At 42.3% G+C, this 22,259-nt stretch overlaps 1 protein-coding gene across 1 annotated transcript in view; it reads left to right on the top strand.

Moving 5' to 3' along the window:
• The first annotated feature begins 1,704 nt into the window (after positions 1-1,704).
• Positions 1,705-22,259, top strand: part of WIPF3 (WAS/WASL interacting protein family member 3) — a 56,178-nt gene continuing 35,623 nt past the window's right edge. Inside the window, exon 1 of the mRNA XM_063128701.1 lies at positions 1,705-1,711. The gene's annotated coding sequence lies outside the window, so the exon portion shown is untranslated. The remainder of the gene's footprint in view (positions 1,712-22,259) is intronic.

Below are 22,259 nucleotides of genomic sequence, written 5' to 3'. Positions count from 1 at the left end.
TAGGTAAGTTTGCATCAAAAGGTGAATTGAACAAATTTCTGCCCCATTCCTAGTGAAAATGTCCCCTCCACTGGAGTGACTGAAAAAACCCGTTGCTGTCAGGCAAACTGGATCAAATAGGATAAATATGGAATTTAATATATTAGATACTATTATTTATTCATTTTCAATCACATCAGCTGATACATTTACAAGCCTAAACATGATTATATTCATATTGAGAGGAGGCTGTAGAAAGGTTTGAGTGACATGTGTACCTCTCTATGGCTCAAGGGGGGTAAGAAGAGGGGAGGAAAACTCAAAAGAAAGGGCCCAGAATTGGAACTGTGGTTTTTCTTTTTTGGAGTAAAAAACCAAGGTGTGTAGATAAAAGTCCTAGGGAAATGTCTAGATGTGACTGTGTATATAAATATACAAAGAAAATTATAACTGTGGGGTGCAGATAGTGGGTTAGATCCAAGATCATCCTTCTGTCTCTCCACCCAATGTCGGGGAATCCTTTTGCCTGCCCACATCACAGTTTATTCCATTTGACATGCCCCCCCCCCCGACTCCCTGGGTAGCATTTTCAGGGAGCTGAAGGGCTGTCATGGGATGGAGGAAATGGGAAAGTCCACTTCCCCCAGCACAGTTGATCCAACTTATCCTGCTTTTTAAAAATAGTTGCACTGATACATGGGCTATTTATTTATTTATTTATTTATTACATATTTATACTGCCCAACAGCCTAGGCTCTCTGGGCAGTTTACGACTGAAACCATAATATAACCATCCAAATTAAAACTTTAAAAATCACATAAAATCAGAATAAGTCACAGTATAGGGAAGGCTTGCCTTTTCTGCCTCCCGAACCGCATGAGGGAGGGTTTTCCAGAAGGTGGGTGCTGCTACAGAGAAGTCCCACTGTTGAGGTTCTTCACGACAACATTCTCTTTGTGTTGGGATGATGAGCAGGGCCGCCTCTGAAGATCATAAATGTCGCCTGGGTGTATATAAGGGAAGGTGGTCTGCTAGGTGTCCTGGTCCTAAGTTGTTTATGAGACCAGAGCTGAATACAGTCCACTCGCTAGTATGTTAATTGCACATCAGTACTCTAACCCAACTAAGAGCTACATGTGCTGGAAGGGGTGAATGCTTTTGTTTCCATTCTGGACCATCACAAACCAACAGGCAGGATGTTCTGTGGATACAACATTCTCCCACACAAGGCCAGAGCTGGGCAAGGGAAAGGGAAGAGATAATATGGGCTCTAGAACGCCAGAGGAACAAGAGGAGATGGGGCAGTGTGGAACAGCGTCAAGGGTCCTGTTTTCTCTCACTGGACTTCTCATCTCTTCTTCTCTTCTTGGCCGCTCTCCTTGGCAGTGCTGCCCTAGAACACAGCTGGGGAACCCATAGCCCTCTAGATCGCATGGGACTACAGCGCCTATTATGCCTGACCGTTGGCCATGGGTTGATGGGAGTTAGAGTCTAATAACATCTGGAGGACCATAAGTTTTTCACCCCTAACTTAGAATGTGCAGCAATAGAAACACACACACACACACACACATTCATTATTCTATATGTGCCTGTTCTCCAACAAACCACTTCACAGTTCCACTAAATTCTGGCCTTGTCTGAGCTAGAAAATATTTCAATTGTGTGGGAGACTGCATCAAGCACTTCTAAAGCCAGCATTCAGTTTTAGGCTCAACACTGGAAAAAGCATTTAAAGTTGTCCTAAGGAGTTACATTTTGCGGAAGCAACAGTACTTTGCGCTTATCCCATTTTGCACCATTTTGACCTGCACACATCAAGTATCTGCAACACTGAAAGATATTTAAAGATTGCAAGACAGTTCCCCTGCATAGCAACTCCTATCTTATTCCTGCCTTTCAAGAGAGGATGCCAAACTCAAATTTCACATAAATTCCCCAATAAAAGCAAACCCAGAAACACAACCTGCTGTGAACCGGCAGTGTGGCTCCTTACCCAGCCACTTAGACAAAGAGAGCCTTTTTACTTCTTCAGTGATCCATAACGCATGTTACCATGAAATGCCCCTATTGCTAATTCACTTGGATGACAGCATCTACCTGGATGGGCAGGTCATATTTGGCAGCTAATTTCTGCAATTGTTATAAATCTATGGGAGAGACAGAGGGAGGGAGGGAGGGAGAGATTTACAAGTACATATTTATGCTTCCCTTTCTAATATCTAAGTACACTGAGCACAATAGGTAACCCACACTGGAAGTGGGAAACCTTAAAAGATCGTATTCTTGAAAAATGACCTTTTGTCCATTTTCTCTACAAACCTCTGTACCAGTCTATCTGTAGCAACAATAGTTTGTGCTCTCTCATTCTTGCAGAAATGTGGAGATTGTCCTGTGCCTTCAAGTTTTGTTTATCTCTTCTGTGCGGTTTTTAAAAAGGTGTTCCTGAAATATCTGATTGCAGGGATTAGTGCAGACTTATTTACTATGCATGGAAAACAAGATGAAATGCCATGCTTTTGGCAGCTGTTTCCTCTGGATAAGCATCCAGGCACTCAGGCTGGATTTCACATTTTGTTGCTGCAGCTTCATATTTGTGTATTTCTATTCAGGACCGGCAAAATTAGGCTGGAACAGCACCAATCGTGGAACAGGGCTGGCAAGCAAAGAATCAGATTTGGCATCTGATTGAGGATTGATCCCCTCAAATCATACAAGATCCAAATTAGGGTCTTCAATCCTAATCCTAATCCCCAAATCAGTAGTAGCAGCTGCTGCAGAGCTCCGAGATTTCATTTTATTTGAAGAGAAATGTATCCCCTGCCCTTCCAATGCATTGTATGACAGAGGGCAGCTAAAAACAATGAAAAGCAACAACAATAGCATGAGGGGGGGAAACAATATAAAAATGGGGAAAAGTTTAGCAGATAACAACATTCTAAAATGAAGGTTCATGAGAGAGAGAGAGAGAGAGAGAGAGAGAGAGAGAGAGAGAGAGAGAGAGAGAGAGAGAGAGAGATGGTGTCTTTTGGTGCCTCCGTCACTTGCTCAATACTTTTTCTGGGCATTACCACCATCTTCTTCCCACCACAGTATAAGTACAGTATAAATGTGCATAGTACATTTTAAATGCCTGCAGTACGGACACAAAGACAGCAGCCCCACAGTACATTTCATATGGTAGCAATGTGGAGGAAATGACAGGATTGGCAACGGGGAAAAGGCCAAGATGCCCTCGAGATCAAGAAGGGATCACAACGTATTCTGAGCCCTTTCCTTACCTTCACCAGAGAAAATGATAGTTCTGAATCCAACTTCCCCGTGCACAATCCAATTAAGCATCCCTTCCTCAACAACTGAATCTGGCCTGATATATACCAGTTTCCCTGGAAACTTTTTCCTTGTATAGCCAGGGCCATTTTTTCCTTGGGCCAGACATTTGTTTGCGTATCATGATGAATGGAACCACTGGAGGGAACCAGATTCCAGAGCAGGGGTGAATTCAATTCTGGAGAGGTTCTTGAGTGCAGTGTGTGTGCATTCCAGTAATGGATGAGGACAAATATAAAAAGGGGGGACAAAAATTAGCATATTTTAGTTTAAAGTCTTGCTGCCAGTAACTAAACCCTATTCAGGCATTCAGAGAAGGGTTAAAATCAACGCAGGAAAAGGAGCGTTCCAGCCCCTCCCCTTTCCCTCATGGCATTTGTGGCCCTCAACTTTTGACAACTGTATATGGAGTGTGTCCTGGGCCCCAACAGTTGTCAAAACTGTTATAAAGCGCTTTAAAGCAGTAGTGTAGATCCTGCCTACGTGCAGATTTTCTAGCATCCTGGTTCACGTGGAGAGCCCCCACAAATAGAGGAGGCTTTCCCCTTCAGACTGTCACCCCACACATACACAAGTTGAGGGTGGCCAGCATGTTGAGGGAGAGGGGCAGGGCTTGAGCATGCCTTCTTTTCTGAACATCTGAATAGGGCTTAGGGCCATACTAAATGTTCTTCTAATCATGCATAGTGAAGCTATGCGAGATACCGTATTTCTTTGATTCTAATACGCCATCGATTGTAACACGCACTAATTTCAGTACCACCAACAGAAAAAAAGCTTTGATTCTAAGGAATAATAAACGCACCCGCGATTCTAAGACCACCCCGTTTTTAGAGATGTTTATATGGGGAAAAAAGTGCATCTTAGAATCGAAGAAATACGGTAGGTTTGTTTACTCCAGTGTAAGTATGTGCAGCCCTGATTTGAATCAGGACCATAGCATTCTAGGAGGGGGTATTCAACTACCCCCACCCCGCATTTTCATCACAAAATGTCACCCTTCCACAGGCGGTTCTTGCCTGAAATAAATAAATAAATAAATCAAAATATACATATAGACTTTGTTGAAAGGCGGTGTTTTTTGTTTAAGTTAATGGGTTGGTTCTATACTTAGTCTTATACCTTAGTCACACTTGCTTTATGATATTATTACTGGGTTGGATCCAGACATAATCATGCCTAGAGTACACTATTGAAAACATTGGGATTTAAGTTAGTGTTGGTAGTCTGAATTCAATCCACAGTCATTTGAATGTTCTTGGCAAAAAAATACTTAAAAATGAAATGTAAACTACATTCTAAAATTTTATTTTAATTAGCACATTACAGGTTAGCAGAAGCAATTTGAAATTATCTCTCCAGATCAAGGCTGTTTCCATAGCAACAACTATTTCCCAAGGCTTGCTTTGTCAATTTGTCATGAACAGCAAATAATAATAATAATAATAATAATAATAATAATAATAATAATAATAATAATAATTTGATGCTGTTTGGAATGTCAGACTTCCTCAGGCTTTTTGTAGGACTGGCTCTTAGCGAAGTACCTGGATCTACCCAAGTGGTAGATCAGTTTGCAGAAACCTACCTTTATTTATTTAAGGCCAAAGTACTAAGCTGGCACTGCAACCTGAGGAAATCCCATGCTTTCCCTCCCCTGGGGTGGCAGCAGGAATTCCCGATGCTGAGGAGGGAGCACAGGGTTTCTGAGAGGTCATCTGCAGACCGTAGCAGGCAGCCCTGCCCACTTCCCACTGGTGGAAGGGGACCAATCACAGGTCGCCTTCCACCAGGCATCACCCAGCCACACCGTTGTGACTCCACAGTGAGGCTTTGGGGCTATACTGATGTCGTCCTGCGTGTCCTTGCCTCGCTGGGGAGAAAAAACTTGAAGTAAGCCCCTGACTTTTCCCCCCTCTGCAGCTTCATGAGAAAGCCCTGGGGTGGGTGTGCGATTGCAGCAGCATATAATCAATGCCACGCCATTCCGCACCCAGCCTGGGGCTTTTTGAGCATTTAGACAGCCTTCATGTGATATTAATCATATCGTTCCGAGCATCACTTCTCCCAGTGTAGTTTTGAGGTATGGGCAGATCCATCCGTTTCTGGTCCATGTCAGTTTCACACCTGTTAATTCATAAATCTATTCTATCCTGTTTCCGTATTAATCTACCTCCCCCCCCCCCCCCGCATTTTTTAATCTGCCTGAAAATTCATTTTTAAATATTCATTTTCTCAGAATGTACCCATTTCTTAACAATGATATGCTTTTTGGTACTTTTGTGAGTTTAGAACTGCATTGCAAAATTAAGAGAAATGAGAAATCCACAGATAAACTGTGTTCTGATCTGCATATTAGACCAGGAGGGGCGGATCAGGTTGGCCTCCATAAAAAAGCAGACCAAATGAAATCCTCAAACAACCCTAGATGGCAGATCCGTATTTCGTATTATTCCGTATTTCCCCAACCTGGTGCCCTCCAGATGTTTTGAATTACAACTCCCCATCACTCCCAGTCCCAGCCAATATGACTAATGGTCAAGAATGCTTGGAGTTGGAGTTCAAAACTATTTGAGGGCACCAGGTTGTGGAAGGCTGCTTTATTTTAAAGGATGCTCCTTATTTTAAAGGGTTGTCTATTGCAGAACATCAGAGCTTCATGGGCCTGACAGTACAATAAGCCACAGATATCCTCTTATAATACAATACTTGAATTGAGCAACCATGTCCCATTGTATTGCAAGTACACCCTCTAGTGGAAATAAAAACCACAACAATTTCTATTTATTTATTTATTTATTTATTTATTGCATTTCTATACCACCCAATAGCTAAAGCTCTCTGGGTGGTTTACAACATTTCTAAAGTGATTGTTGTGTTATGTGTCTGCTTCCAGCAAGAACAACAGCACTTTGATACCTTAAACCATATCATTCATAAATAATTTTAATGCTGCATGGGGATACCAAGTCATCTTGTCTGCCTCCTGAGGAATCTGTATAACGAACAAGTAGCAACGGTAAGAACAGACCACGGAACAACGGACTGGTTTAAGATTGGGAAAGGAGTATGGCAGGGTTGTATACTCTCACCTTATCTATTCAACTTGTATGCAGAACACATCATGCGACGTGCTGGGCTTGACGAATCCAAGGCTGGAGTTAAAATTGCAGGAAGAAACATTAACAATCTCAGATATGCAGATGACACCACTTTGATGGCTGAAAGCGAGGAGGAGCTGAGGAGCCTTATGACAAAGGTGAAAGAAGAAAGTGCAAAAGCCGGGTTGCAGTTAAACCTCAAAAAAACCAAGATTATGGCAACTAGCTTGATTGATAACTGGCAAATAGAGGGAGAAAACGTGGAGGCAGTGACAGACTTTGTATTTCTGGGCGCAAAGATTACTGCAGACGCTGACTGCAGCCAGGAAATCAGAAGACATTTACTTCTTGGGAGGAGAGCAATGACAAATCTTGATAAAATAGTTAAGAGCAGAGACACCACACTGACAACAAAGGTCCGCATAGTTAAAGCAATGGTATTCCCCGTAGTAACCTCTGGCTGCGAGAGCTGGACCATAAGGAAAGCTGAGCGAAGGAAGATAGACGCTTTTGAACTGTGGTGTTGGAGGAAAATTCTGAGAGTGCCTTGGACTGCAAGAAGATCAAACCAGTCCATACTCCAGGAAATAAAGCCAGACTGCTCACTTGAGGGAATGGTATTAAAGGCAAAACTGAAGTACTTTGGCCACATAATGAGAAGACAGGATACCCTGGAGAAGAGGCTGATGCTAGGGAAAGTGGAAGGCAAAAGGAAGAGGGGCCGACCAAGGGCAAGATGGATGGATGATATCCTGCAGGTGACAGACTTGACCTTGGGGGAGCTAGGGGTGGCGACAGCCGACAGAAAGCTCTGGCGTGGGCTGGTCCATGAAGTCACGAAGAGTCGGAAACGACTGAACGAATAAACAACAAAATGGGGAGAAAAGGAATAAATAAGACTATTCTAAACAATCAGACATACTAGCAAGTCATAGAACCACACACGAACTAAAACTCCTTTTCCCAACTTGCTACTCACCAGATGTTTTAGACTACAATTCCCATCACTCTCAGCCATAAAACATTTAGAGGGCAACAGGTTCGCAAAGACTGATCTGAAGCACCATCACTACAAACACAGACTTATGTGATGTTTTCTTTTAACAACAACAATACCTTCATGGGTAATCAGTTGCAATGTCTGATTGCTCTTATATTAATTTCTCCCCCACAAATGTTCACCATAGAGTCCTGTTACTGTAATAAAGCCCTATGGCTAGACATAGAAGTAAAACTGGAGAGTCATAACATCGTCTAAAGTACCCATAAACAATCATGAGTAGGGAATGATGATAAATGACTCATATAGAAAAGCCCTAAAACTCTCTATATCCCTGGGGTGCCACAGGTTCCACACCCTTGGTGTGACCGGTGAATTTGAGACCTTTAGCCTGCCAATCATGTACTCCATCCCCTACCCAGCTTGAGAAACTGTAACCTAATACACACATCCCTGAGGAAAGGGTTACATCCATAGCATTTCAGTTGGCATTTACATGTCTGGATAAACTTCTAATCTCTTTACCTGTTCTTCATCTCTGAGCTGTGTATAGTTCCATATAACCAGCATTTTCCTTTGTTATTATTATTATTATTATTATTATTATTATTAATTTATATAGCACCATCAATGTACCCTCTTGTTGGCTGTCCAATGCATCAGAATAATTCTCTGTGGTAATTTACTTGAAAACAAGCCCACTGATTTGTAAATATGTTTAGGATCGGGTTGGCAAGCTACTAAAGAGAATTTAAAAATTCATGCTCATTACTATTATAACTGTTTATCACTGCAACCCTCATGGCAAAAAGAATATTTGCGAACAACAAAAAGAGAGAGAGGCTGCAATAAAGGATGCTTGCATAAATATAAACTTGTACATTAAGCAACTGCGTATCTTCACTTGCAGGGCCAGTATTTACGCCTCCTGCTAAATAATATGGTGTGATTACATGGTATTTCCATACTGTGAAGAGTGGCAAAATACGGTACAATTATATCTGCTTCAGTGGGGAAATTGCCAGCCTATGAAAGGGATTGAGGGGGCGAGAGAGAGAGAACTATCCCTGCTGCACTCTGACAAGAGTCTTGAAAAGCTTATTGTGACTTTTCTTTAAAGGTTATTCAGGTTACTGTGTAGTCATAGGCAGGCTGGGAACTGCAAATTATAGTAGGAAAGAAAAGAGTACAGCTTACATGTAGATTCTTAATAAACGAAAGAGAGAAGATCTATACTTAAGGCCTGGCTCCTAATGGCATTAAAGAGGTAGCAATGCTATGTGCAAGAAAATTCTGAATACAGAGTAGTGTGTTTGTTCATTCCATAAAGATATTCTGCAACATCATTCATGGTCCATCAGGCATGGGATTAAAGCAAGCGAAAATAAAATAAAGGAGCCCATCCTCCCAACGTTACAGCTGTTCAACAGGAATATGGAGTACATAAACCAAATAACTCTGGCTGCTCAAAATTCTTAGAAGTATTTCGCAAATCATTCTGAGCAGCAAGGGCAGCTGCATGATTATGACAACAAGTAAGAAGGAGGCAATGTGCCGAAATCATGAAAACACAACCTGTCTACTATGCCCTGAACAGCAAAGGAATGAGGCTTTATAATTAGATTGCTTACATTAGAAAGAGAGCGCATGCATTTTCACATACTGTCCCCATTCTACTGTGATGTTCATCATGACCAGAGTATGCAGGAATAGACAAGGGTAGGGGTGGGGAACCAGTGGTTTTCCAGATGTTATCAGATAACAGCCCCCATTAGTTCCAGCCAGCATGGCCAGAGGCCAGGAATGATGGGAGCTGTAGTCCAATGCCATCTCAAGGGGCCCGGGTTCTAGGAGGGTATTATTGGTGCCACTGCATGGGCTTGATTTTGGGAGGGCTAAACAGACTTGCTGTGCAAAAGAGCTGTAGACCATGATGGCTCCTCAGTGCATTCATTTGAGAGCTTCTCTACCTGAGAAATTTATTGCATGCTCATGATTGCTCACTAATGGAACTTTGTGGGTCCTTTACATGATGTCGTCAACCTCCAGGACATCTTCTCCCATGCTTTCTTCCTTTATCCTGCTTTCCAAAAAATTTGAGTTAAGTTGAAAGAAGAATTAATGCGGCATATCAGCAGTGTGTAATGCCAGCGAAGCACTATAACACAGCTACTAGATAGTGCTGTTTCTAAACATATCTATCATTGCAAAAAAATAAGTTTTCAATTCCAAATCATGTGTTCACCAATGAAAGGAGCCCAGAAAACCCGGAAAGCCTCTGGAAGAAGAAAGCCCAGTAAGAATATGGTATTTTTGCTTAATGAAGAGAAGCTCTAAGTGTTTAGATCTGAACATCTCACCTTCACTCTCCATGGTCAGGATCCATAGGCCCTGCGTAGTGTTTCATGGGTACACCAGGACTTTTTAGGCCTACCCTTCCCACTGCAGCCCTTTGTGCTGCCTTAACCACTCTTGAAGGGGATACTCTAAAGCAACATCTGAGGAAACACAATGGGCTACAGCAGGAAGAGACACTTGTGAGAACTCCCATGCATGTACAGAAGCACTTAATTCAGCATTTATATCCTGCTCCTTAGCCAAAAAGATTCCAGCAGCAGTTTACATACAACCAATAAAACAAAACAGTTCCTGCCCACACACTTACAATTTATAACAACATACAAGGAAAAAGAGATGGGAAGGAAAGAGGAAATATTTAAACAGACTTTCAACAAGGCACACATGAGGCTTTCTGGATGCCAGCCTGTGTTTACACCATGGTAAACAAGAAGCACCAGTATGACCTGGCTACCTGGTAGTCTGAAAGCTGTTCTCTAAGTTAGGGTACAACATAGATTGGAATCTACTGGAAGATCTCTGGCTGATTTGCAGTAAATATACAAGGGTGTCCATCTCCCAATCATTTAACAAAGTCAACAACAAAAAGTCTTCCCTCTTCCTCCAAAATTAAGCTGCTGAAATCAATTAGGCTGCTGATTGATTGGATTTTTGTGCGAGTTCCAGTTCTGGTACTGGAAAAAAATTCCTGGGCTGACCTTGTGCTCGAAGGCAACACTGTCATCTTTTTGGCATCAGATTTATTTATTTGTAGTATTTTTATCCTGCAACTCAGCCAGAAAGGCTCTCAGAGCGGCTCACAATCAATCCGTAAAGAAGACAGTCCCTGCCCCCATAGGCTTACATTCTAAAAAAGGAACAACACACAAGGAAATGGGGTGGGGAGGGAAGAGGGAGAAAGGAAATGAAGGGAAGGCCCTGCTCCACCCCCATCTCATCTCCCAAAGGAGGAGCAGACCAACAGCTCATTCTTCTTCCCCACAGGGTCAAGATGACCATTATCCCGGGGTGGGGGTGGGGGTGGGGGAATCCAACTGGAGCAGGCCCTGATTAACACTGCCCCTGCCAGGCATTGAATGGCATATGACGGGGCATTTATGCCATCCGGCTTGAACTTGGTCTATTAGTGAAATGGTTCATTAAAGTTGTTTTTAGCTGTTGAAATTGTTTTAAATTTTGTTACTTTTTTTTTAGACTATGTTTTATCATGATGTTGTATTATGTAATGTTGTTTGTATTTTTGAGAATTGTTGTGACCACCCAGAGAGCTTCAGCTATGGGTCAGTACAGAACTGAAAACAGTAATAATGATAACAATAGTCTTGCTCTGCAATTCTATGTCTGTCTTCTTGAGTCTCTCTTTTGCATTTGGTTGGGGACCTTTGTGCTTCTATCTAGTGAAAAACAAGACCGATCCAATATGCCTGATGTCTGTCCACCACTGCTTTAAATTTTGGGTTGTTTATTTAATTTATGTCCCACCTTTTTTCCTCCTTGGGTTTCTCCTCCTCTACATGTTTATCCTCACAACAACAACTCTGTGAGTTAGGTTGGGCTGAGAGTCTGTGACTGGCCCAAAGTCACTCAGCAAGACTCCCAGTCCAGCACTTTAGCCTTTACACCACACTGGCTCTTCTCTTAGCCTTATTCCTTAGCAGTTTCAATATTTGCTAGGGTTATGTACTAAAGCAGTCCCTCCTGATGTTTTGGCCTACAATTCCCAGTATTCCTCACCACTGACTAAGACTAATGGCAGTTGCTGGCCACAACATCTGGAGGGTCACAAGTTATCCACCTCTGTTCTAGAGTGTGTTGTTGCTGGTGAGGTAAGGTGTGTATAACATGCTGCTCAGAATGATTTGCGAAATACTTCTAAGAATTTTGAGCAGCCAGAGTTATTTGGTTTATGTACTCCATATTCCTGTTGAACAGCTGTAACGTTGGGAGGATGGGCTCCTTTATTTTATTTTCGCTTGCTTTAATCCCATGCCTGATGGACCATGAATGATGTTGCAGAATATCTTTATGGAATGAACAAACACACTACTCTGTATTCAGAATTTTCTTGCACATAGCATTGCTACCTCTTTAATGCCATTAAGAGCCAGGCCTTAAGTATAGATCTTCTCTCTTTCGTTTATTAAGAATCTACATGTAAGCTGTACTCTTTTCTTTCCTACTATAATTTGCAGTTCCCAGCCTGCCTATGACTACACAGTAACCTGAATAACCTTTAAAGAAAATGGGAGGGGCCCACAGTTCAAACGGTAGTACAGATGCTTTGTAGACAGGAGATCATCTAGGTTTCATCTTCAGCATCTGCCAGGGCATCTTCAATATCTTCTGCTCAAAACCTTAGTGAAGTGTTGCCAATCAAAGAAGCCAACACTGAGCACACGTACTAATTGTTTAACCATATGGCTCCATTTGTAATACAACAAAAACAGAATTGACCATTAGTAAAGGGCCAGCATGAAGACCTAAGTTTGACTTTACTCAGACACCGCAGGTAGAACTGCATTGGATTTAAGTTAGTCATGACTGATTTAAATCCCTTTCGTTTCAATGGGTCTATTCTAAGTAGGACTTATGTTGGATTTTATCTCATGCTTCCAACAAATACTGAAGTTGTACTTAAATAATGCATGAGTATTCTGTGCTAGATCCCACCTCATTCAATCAAATATGCCCTAGTTATTTGTGACTCATTCAGCAGGAAAGCACCCACACCTTCAAAGTGAAATTCAGCAGACTCCATAAAAAGTCCGTAGCCTCTTGCTTTTTTTTCTGGCATTCGGCTCATGATTGTACATTTGGAGTTTTTCTGCTAGTACAGACATTCTGTGTACTGTATCTACCTTCAACAGATCCATATGCTAACCTTCCTGCTCAAGTTTCTGTGAGAAATTTGTTGACCTAAGATCATAGGAGAAGTGATTGAACTTGAACTGAACATATTGAGCTTCATGGAGAAAGAAGGAAGGGAGCAGCAGATTACTAGACCAAACAAAGCATCTATTTGGAACACTGGGTTCATATCAGGCAGGAATCTGCACAGTTTATAAAAGGCTGCGGGGTAGGATTTGGGGAAGCAATTCTGATCATCCCATATCCCCCATAACATGATGCTATTTCCTTTACTTCCTGCCACTTGCAATTGCTTTATTCTGCACTGACAAGTATTAGACTCAAGGAACTATCTGAGATGGATTTCCTGAGAGTTTATGGGTGCTTCCAGACAAAGGATGTTATTGTGCAACCACAGAATTGCATGGACATTGGCCACCAAGTTGGATAGCTTTAAAAGGGGTTAGACAAATTTAGGGATAAGGCCCTCAATGGTTATTAGTCCGGATGGCCATATTCTGCCTCCAGTATCAGAGTCAATGAGCTCCATCACACCTGGGGAAAAATACTGGCTACCGTCGCTTCTCTGTCATCGCTCAGTTACTTCCTGCTTGAAAACAGGAAGTAAACAAGGAGCACCAGGCCCATTTAGTTGGGCATTGTAATCATGCTGCTTCTCCCACACACAGCAGCAGAGAGCAGCAACTTCCGGTTTAAAAAATATTTTGGAGTTTTTCTGGTTTTTATTGCGGCGCAAGGAAGGCCCAAAGGGGCGGAAGGCACACAGGAGGCAGATGACGTCATCTGAGAGACCTCCAAAAAATCTGTGAGTGCCCAGTAAAGAGCGTGCAATAAAATGCTCATTGGATGGAGCTCACTACGTACAACAGTTGCTGGGTAACATGGGCGGGAGGATGTTGTTGCACTCTTACCCTGCATGTGCGTTTCATGTGGGCAGCTGACTGGCCAATGTGTGAACAGAATGCTGGACTAGACAGACCCTTGGTCTGATCCAGCAGGGCTTTTCTATGTTCTTATGATGGGGTGGGGGGTAGGAAGGAGTGTACAGATGATGTCATTTTCCATTTGAAACCCTCTCTTATTTTCCCACCACTTCTTCCAACATTTTTTTCTGGCCACTGAAAACCATTAAGGAAGGAAAAACAAAATAGCTGCACATGGCCATGCTAGCTTGGCTTTATGGGAGTTGTGATTCAACTCTGTCTCTATGCAAAGGAACAAATGCACTCAAATCCGACATCAGAAAGGAGAATATTCAGAAATCAGTAGAAGATCACCATCCTGGAACAAAAGAACTTCAGAGTGTGAAACTTTTGAATTGCAGCTTATCAAATTGCAACTTATCAGGTCTATTCAACTGGGTCTAAAAAAAAAGTGGTTTCTTGTCCAACTACAGGTATTAATTCATTCAATAATACTAGGATGATTGTGTTCTCACCAGTTATCACTGCTGTTAGAGGTTATTTTTATACAAATGGGTGTGGGACTTATAGATGGACAAATTAACTGAGCAAGTATAGGTGACTGATGGATAAACAGACTCATTTCCTGATAGATCGCTTATGTTTATTCATGTATAGACAACGAGTTTTCAATTTCGCATTTTTAAAGTCTTTTCTCAACAGCATTTCCACAAATCTTTTTGGAAGGCTCTGATTTCTGTATGAATTTTGTATAATTATTAATTCTGCAGAGATCTGTCGTAACTAATAACAATGTTCAGTTTTGGTTATATATATTATATTTTCTGATCTTCTGATATTGTTTGGTTTATCTATGCTATTTCTTTGAAAGCAAGAAGGAAGCACAATAAAATTGTAATGTGCGGAGGGGAAAGCAAGCTAAAAGATTAATATCGCAAAAGAAGGGGGGAATCACTCCTCTCCTACACAAATTAACACCAAATCAGGAGATGCCAGAATTCAAAACTACCTAGAAACCCTTCCCCCTTTGCCTCCAGACATGCGGAGATTGGCTGCCAGCTATGAGAACACTCTGCACATGCTCAGACGCAACCTCAATTGTATTGGGATTCCAGGGCAAACCTGCCCTGGTTCTTGAATAAATCCTGGTTCTGGCACTAAGCCCTGCGCGTGTCACACAGAAATGTGCTCTTGTTCGCATAGGAAAGTCACACTGGATTCTGGCATTAAACATCAACCACAACAAAAGATAACCCCCTAGCACAGCCTTCCCCAACTTGGTGCCCTTCAGAAGTGTTGGACTGGCCCGCTGGGGATGCTGGGAATTGTAGTCAGAATAATTTCTGCTTTGTTTGCTTTCCATAATAATATGCTATTGCTTATAAATGCTGAGTATGGTGTTTTTGAATTACTTTTCAGCGTTATACTGAAGAAGAACCCTCGAAACAGCATAATAGTACCAGACTTCTGTTTATATAAAAGACGCTTCATGTGAATAATTCACCTATGCAGATTGGATGTTGATATTGCAGGCTTTGTGAAATATTGTTGTTGTGCCTGTATTTTGTATACTTGTAAAAATTTCTGAAATATTCATTTATGAAAGCTATTTTGATATCCTTGTGGTTTGAGTGTTATCACTCTCATTATACTGTTGTTGTTTCCAAACCACAGCCTTCCATTTTCTGTATAGGGAATTGTAGTCCAACACCTCTGGAGGGCACCAGGCTGAGGAAAGTTGCCCTAGCAGGATCCATTCAGAACCCGGAGGCTCACCTGCGGCTTAATCTAGCTGGCTTGTTTCGTCTGCTTCGCTTTCCCAACACCGCTGGGCATTCTCCCAGAAACGCCGCCTTCTGCCGGCGGATTCACCGATGGACCAGGCAGGGCTAGAACGTGGGGGCGGGGCTGGCTAAGGCCCCGCCCCCTTCCCACGCTGCCGCCGCCGCCGGATCGAGGGAATCTTACTTGGGTGCTTTGTATGATCAGCTGTCTCCGCAGTTGGCGGCTGAGGATACCAATCCCGCGAGGGCTGCGGCGGCTTCTTTTCTTATTCCAGGTCAGTCGGGGCAGGGCTGTGTTTTGCATCAAGGGGAGGCGGAGAGGCAACCTTGAGTCAAGCGAGAGCCCCGTGTCTCTTTCCATCCAGGTGGGCACTTTCCTGAAGTGGGATTCTACACACACACACACACACACACACACCCTTTCCTTTCTCTCTTCCTACCAGCCCGATCCCAGGCAGCGTTCGATGCTTCCAATTCTGCCTGGGATCGGTGCTATTTCTCTTTCTCCTAAGATCTGGCCCTGATCCTAGTAGGGACGGTTTCATTTATTGCTTGGGGGGGGGGGGGGAACAGGCTTAGGCAAGTCTCCGCAGAAGTAAGCCTCGTTGAGTTCGGTGGGGCTTACTCTCAGGTATGTGGGCTATTTATTTATTTATTACATGGAACAAAGCGGGACTTAGTTCCGCGTAAAGATGCGCAGGAGGGCGCTTAATGACTTAAGTAGAGGAGATCGTTTAAGATGCGCCAGGTTCGGTGCGCGGCCCCGTGTTGAGTATCGGATGGGGGCGCTGGAGGAGGAAGCGGACCTCGTGTAACCAAATCCCCATTTCGAGATCTTGGTTGCTGTGGAATAAGCGGCCAGAGCTTTCCAGCGTCAAGTGGACGCTTGGTAGGTTGTCAAAGTAGCTACATTACAAGGGCTTGAAATAGGCCATTGAACTGTATAATTTATGAAAGGCGGCCGAAGAAGAAGAGCCACCGGGGTTGTGTTTGGGAAATACCTGAAATGGAGGCTGGAGGCGAAAATTCCGCACGAGCTCTGTAGAGTTTTCCTTGTGGTTTGAGGAATATTGCTTCTGGAGGTGGATCTATCTATATATGGGCTTGCTTTGCCAGCCTGTCTTAATTATTACCTGCTTATAGTAGCTGTAATTATGTAACACATTCTCTTTTTCAGTCCCTTGCTTGTGCTCTCTGGAAAAGAAGTTCCATTGCAATACATTGGCCTCATTTCTAAGAAAAGAAGTTTCTAAAAGTGGCCTTTGTGTATTTATTTAAATAGGGTGACCATATGAAAAGGAGGACAGGACTCCTGTATCTTTAACAGTTGCATAGAAAAGGGAATTTCAGCAGGTGTCATTTGTATATATGGAGAACCTGGTGAAATTCCCTCTTCATCACAACAGTTAAAGGTGCAGGAGCTATACTAGAGTGACCAGATTTAAAAGAGTGCAGGGCACCTGCAGCTTTAACTGTTGTGATGAAGAGGAAATTTCACTAGGTTCCCCATATATACAAATGACACCTGCTGAAATTTCCTTTTCAATACAACTGTTAAAGATACAGAAGCCCTGTCCTTTTATATGGTCTCCCTAATTTTAAAATGATTTTTTTAAAGGGTTGCATCCAGGACCTACCTTCCGCAAGAGGAAGGGCTCCATTTGTGAAAGGTCTCTCCATCCAATTTTGGGGGATCATCCCTCCAACAACAGCTAATTCTATTCAGCAGGTCTCCTGATGCTCTCCAGAGCATTTTCAGGGAGCTGGAGGGGCAGCTAAGGGAAGGATAAGTCAGGAAGACCACTTCCGTCAGCACAGAGCCAGCGCAAATCTGGATCCAACCCTTTGAATGGGAGGAATGCATAATTTCAGAGCCAAAAGGAGGATGGAAAAATAGATGGATGGGAATCCAGCTCTCTGGGGTGTTGTTAGTAAGAACACCTGTTTCACTCCAGCTCAGGTTGATTGAAGCTGCAGCAACCTTAAGTCGGAGATCAGGATCTATTGGTGGATCTCTGGGTGATTTGCAGCAGATCAGCAAGGATTTCTGACTTCTGATTGTTTAAAGACAGAAGTAAAAATAAAAAAGAATTCCCTGCTGTAACTGGCATTGTGCCAACCACTATCTCCCAGTCTCAGTATTCCTCACCTGTAAAGCAGTTGCCTTTAATCAAGCAGCTCTGTCAACCAATTTTAGAGCTCTGTTAAAATCCCTGATCTATAGTAACTCCAATGTGGCTTTGAATCAGCCCAGTCTATGGCTCATGAGGTACAATAGTTAATTGGCTCCACTCCTTTAAACCTCATTTTGCAGCCGGCTCCTCCCTACATCTGTCCTCCCCCTATTTCCAAATAGTTTTGGTTGATGAAACTTGGAGGTTCTACTAAAATACAAAGTAGATCCCTCAAGCTTAAAGTTGTCCATCCACTTCTGCCTTATGTTGGCCCTGTTCAGAAGACACCTTAAACCATGGCTTTAACCATGGTGGTTAAGCCAAAAAGCCAGGCTGTGTTCAGAAGACTCCTTAAACTATGGTGAATAAGGCTTTTTGCCTGAACACAGCCTGTCTTTCTGGTTTAACCTCTGTGGTTAAAGCCGTGGTTTAAGGTGTCTTCTGAACGGGGCCATTGTGAGCACAGCCCCTTCGATTTCAATGCTCTAGCCAACTATCACATTGAGGTGTTTTTTGTATATGTGTGTTTGCGTGTGTTTGTGGATGTGGTTGACCTGAGTTTATTCTGGGTCAGGCCAGAAGGCAAAAACTGCAGAGTGACTATCCCATTTGACTTTTGTGCAGTAATTGTATTTGTTGCAGGCACATTGATGTTTTCTATTAAAACCACGTATGCATAAAAAAGGGGAGCTCTATGTCTTCAAAGGTTTGAAGATACGTGGTGCTGGACATGTGCCAGAAATCTGTAATGGTTATGGCTTTTGAATGTGTGTTCACCACGTGTTTGTAGTGATGAATCTCCCTTTCCTACTTTTATCTTCTTTTTTCATTATTATTATTATTATTATTATTATTATTATTATTACATTTCTATACCACCCCATAGCCGAAGCTCTCTGGGCAGTTTACATAAGATTAAAACAATTAAAACCAATATACAAAATTTAAAAACATGCAGCATACACAAAAACATACATCTAAAAAAACCTATCATTAGGGATGTTATCCGATTTAATCAATTCTAGTCCATTAATCAAGTTAGTTTTCATGTATTAAACCTGCATAAACTTTTTGGTGGTGCAAGCAGGCGCCATCATAGAGGCACGTTCCTTGATGTCAGCGTGGGCAATGCGCCTTCTAAGATAGTGCCTGCCATCTGTAGTTTTTCTAACTACTTCTGTTCAAAATCTCTGGTTCATTAATTCAAGGTTGCAGCTTGAATTATTATGCATAATAAAATATATTTCTTTAAAGGCTGATATTGCCATCTCAGAAGTAAGTCTACTCAGAAGTAAGTCCCATTGAGTTTAAGGAGGCTTGCTCTCATGCAACTAGATATAGGACCTATACAGGAGTTAGGTTTATTTCTGCACAAGGAAGCGATAGTATTGCACAATATACATGACTTTGTAAATATTAGCATTGGAATAGGCTCTCTTTGTGAGTACATACAGTAGGTTCTTGGATTTCATTGTTGCTGGCTCTGCCTCTGTGACAGAGCTTCAGAACCTCTTTCAACCCAAGTGCCGGATTCCATGTCAGAGAAGCTCTTTGAGGCCACATTCCACCAGTGGGTGGGGCCAAAGCAAAAGGGGCGGGGCCAAAATACACAAAACAAAAACCAGCATATTGTTAGTTAAAGCTCTTACTGCCAGTAATTAAACTTTCGGCATTTCAACCTTTTAGAATGGGGGGGGGGGGGACTGCACAGAAGTCAGGAAACTACCAAACAATCAGCTATGTTTAGCTATGGGGTGGTATACAAACGTAATAAATGATAATGATGATAATGATGATAATAATGATAATAATGATGATGATGATGATGATAATAATAATAATAATAATAATAATAATAATAATAATAATAATAATAATAATTTGGGGGAGGAGGTATGGCCTTCTGGAAATTCTGGAGGGCCAGATTTGAGATTTTACCTCAGATGACCTCCCTGGCTTGTCAGCTGGCACCTCTCCTCTCCTCGGCCCTGGTTAGGCCTCATCTAGAGTATTGTGTCCAGTTCTGGGCTCCACAATTCAAGAAGGACGCAGACAAGCTGGAGCGTGTTCAGAGGAGGGCAACCAGGATGATCAGGGGTCTGGAAACAAAGCCCTATGAAGAGAGACTGAAAGAACTGGGCATGTTTAGCCCGGAGAAGAGAAGATTGAGGGGAGACAGGATAGCACTCTTCAAATACTTAAAAGGTTGTCACACAGAGGAAGGCCAGGATCTCTTCTCGATCCTCCCAGAGGGCAGGACACGGAATAACGGGCTCAAGTTAAAGGAAGCCAGATTCCAGCTGGACATCAGGGAAAACTTCCTGACTGTTAGAGCAGTACGACAATGGAATCAGTTGCCTGGTGAGGTTGTGGGCTCTCCCACACTAGAGGCCTTCAAGAGGCAGCTGGACCTGTCAGGGATGCTTTAGGGTGGATTCCTGCATTGAGCAGGGGGTTGGACTTGATGGCCTTGTAGGCCCCTTCCAACTCTGCCATTCTATGATTCCATCCGATGCGTCTTTGCTGCTGCGGTGTTTCCTGTTGGTTTCAGGAAGCAACAAGCCCCTTGCTGAAGCTATGCCATACTAATTCCCCAGGATGGGCAGAGCGACTTCTTGTTGTGTTTAGGGGTAGGTGGAACTGGAGAACCCATCTCAGGATTTTAGGGGCTGGAGGTCATTTGCACTGCCACAGCTTCTTAGTGAATTGCTAGCTGCTTTCGAAAAGGGCCATAGCTTGTTGGCAAAGTACATGCTGAAAGTTCCAGGTTCGATCCCAGTCATCTCCAGGAAGGGCTGGGGGGGGGGGCGGAATCCTGCCTGAAACTTGGGGCTCCTCTAAATGAGTGATTTCTTGCATGTTTGTGATTGGCCACTCATGAAAGTTTTAAATGACGTCTCCCATGGTGTCTATTGGAAATTCTGCCATGAAAAGATCTACTTTTAAAGTGGTAATATCCTGAAAAAGTGGGATGGCACTGTCTCAATGAAGCTGAACAAAGGGGCAGTATTCAATTCTAACCACATGGTCACCCTCTCTGCCCGTGTAGTGCAGCCCATAACAATTGCACCAAAAAGAAGGAAGCACAAACGTCCCGGGTAAACGACACAATTTCCCCTTAATGTAAAGATGCCCTTGGAGAGCTGTTGCTGATCTGTGGGTAGACGTTGCTGAACTAGATGGATCCATAGTCTGATTTAGTTTATAACAGTTTCCCATGATCCATTTGCCAAGATTATTGCATTCTTCAGTAGCTAAATTTAAGAAGAAAGACTAAAGTGGGAAATCCATGCATGTCATTATGATTCAGCATCACTAATCTTATAGGTTGTTGTGGGGTTAAAGTGAGCTAATCCCATGTACTTCATCTTGAACTCCTTGGAGGAAGTTGGGATACAAATATGGTAAATATTTTAGTGGGTCTGCTATAATGTCACTGTATCTATTTGCATGTGTGAGCCTTTAAAATATTGTCATTCCTTTTGCTTTACATATTTTAGTTTGTACGGAAGGACTGCAAAAGATCCTAAACTAATACTAAGATTGGCTTTTGGTGAACCGTGGTTTTATAGCTTATGCTGGCCTTTGGCTACGAGCAATGAAGTTAGTATGTATGAAATTTGTTTTTAGTGAAAGCCAGGGCTTCTCCTTCAAGTTCTAAATATGTTTGCTTCTAGGATAATTCTTGCATCATTTTACAGATGCTGCTGCTGCTGATTTTGGATACACTTCAGTACATGGGGTCATTTTTATTTATGTAACTTGATAATTGGCTTTAAATGTATTCAGTGGTGCTCCTCTTTGGGTCATTATTTGCACCTTTTAAAAAGCTGAATTGGAGGCTACTTACATTGTTCCATGTAAAGTACCGATGAGTCAATCCAAAGTAAACGGTTTGGGATTTGCCTGATACAAATTGTACCGTTCTACAGTCTACGTGCATAAAACTGCATCACCACATTCAGTGCTGTGGAAGATTTAAAACAAAATATTTAAATGTAAATAGATCAATCTTTCTAAAATAAATAGCTGGCTAGATTTTAACGAAGGTTCTGTAGCATTTGGGTAGGAAACTAATACTGTCAACAGCATAAGCTGCATAAAATGTAGTAAATGTGGACTTTCTAGCTGTAGGGCACATTCTGCTTTCTTAAGGTGCAACCCTACACTTGTTTGGGCAGAAAAAGTCTTCCAACACCCAGCATTCCCCAGCCAGTTTTAAACACAATGAAAAAGGTACACTGAAATAGATTAAAAATCTATTCCATGTTTGACACAGATGCTGCCCAATCACTGCTGTGCACAGCCCTGGTATGGCAAATGAGAGGAGTGGCTACATGCTGACATAACAACTTGCCAGTTAGCACTTTGCACATGTACATTGATGGTGCTATATAAATAAATAAATAATAATAATAATAATAAATCCAGCTTCTTCTGCAAACCAGGGAAAAGAGTCTGAATGTGCTTCTCCTGAATTGGACTTGAGAGAGAGATGGTACATGTGTCTTGTCAAATGGGGAGTGTAGTGCCACAGTGAGGTTACTGCAAAACTATGTGTGTAGATGCAAACTAAGACAGTCTTATCTCTTTCTTGATACTTAAACAGTATCTGTCTCATCATCCTTCCTGGCAACAATATTCAATACTTTTCTGGCTGAAATAGTAAAGTAGAATGTTATGACCAAGGAATCTAATGTATGCAAATGCTCCTACGGCTGTGTTAACTTAAATTAGAAGC

The sequence above is a fragment of the Elgaria multicarinata genome, chromosome 1, assembly GCF_023053635.1.
Source record: "Elgaria multicarinata webbii isolate HBS135686 ecotype San Diego chromosome 1, rElgMul1.1.pri, whole genome shotgun sequence".
NCBI lineage: Eukaryota > Metazoa > Chordata > Lepidosauria > Squamata > Anguidae > Elgaria > Elgaria multicarinata.
The sequence above is the reverse complement of the archived record's forward strand: the minus strand, read 5'-3'. Positions and strand labels throughout refer to the sequence as shown.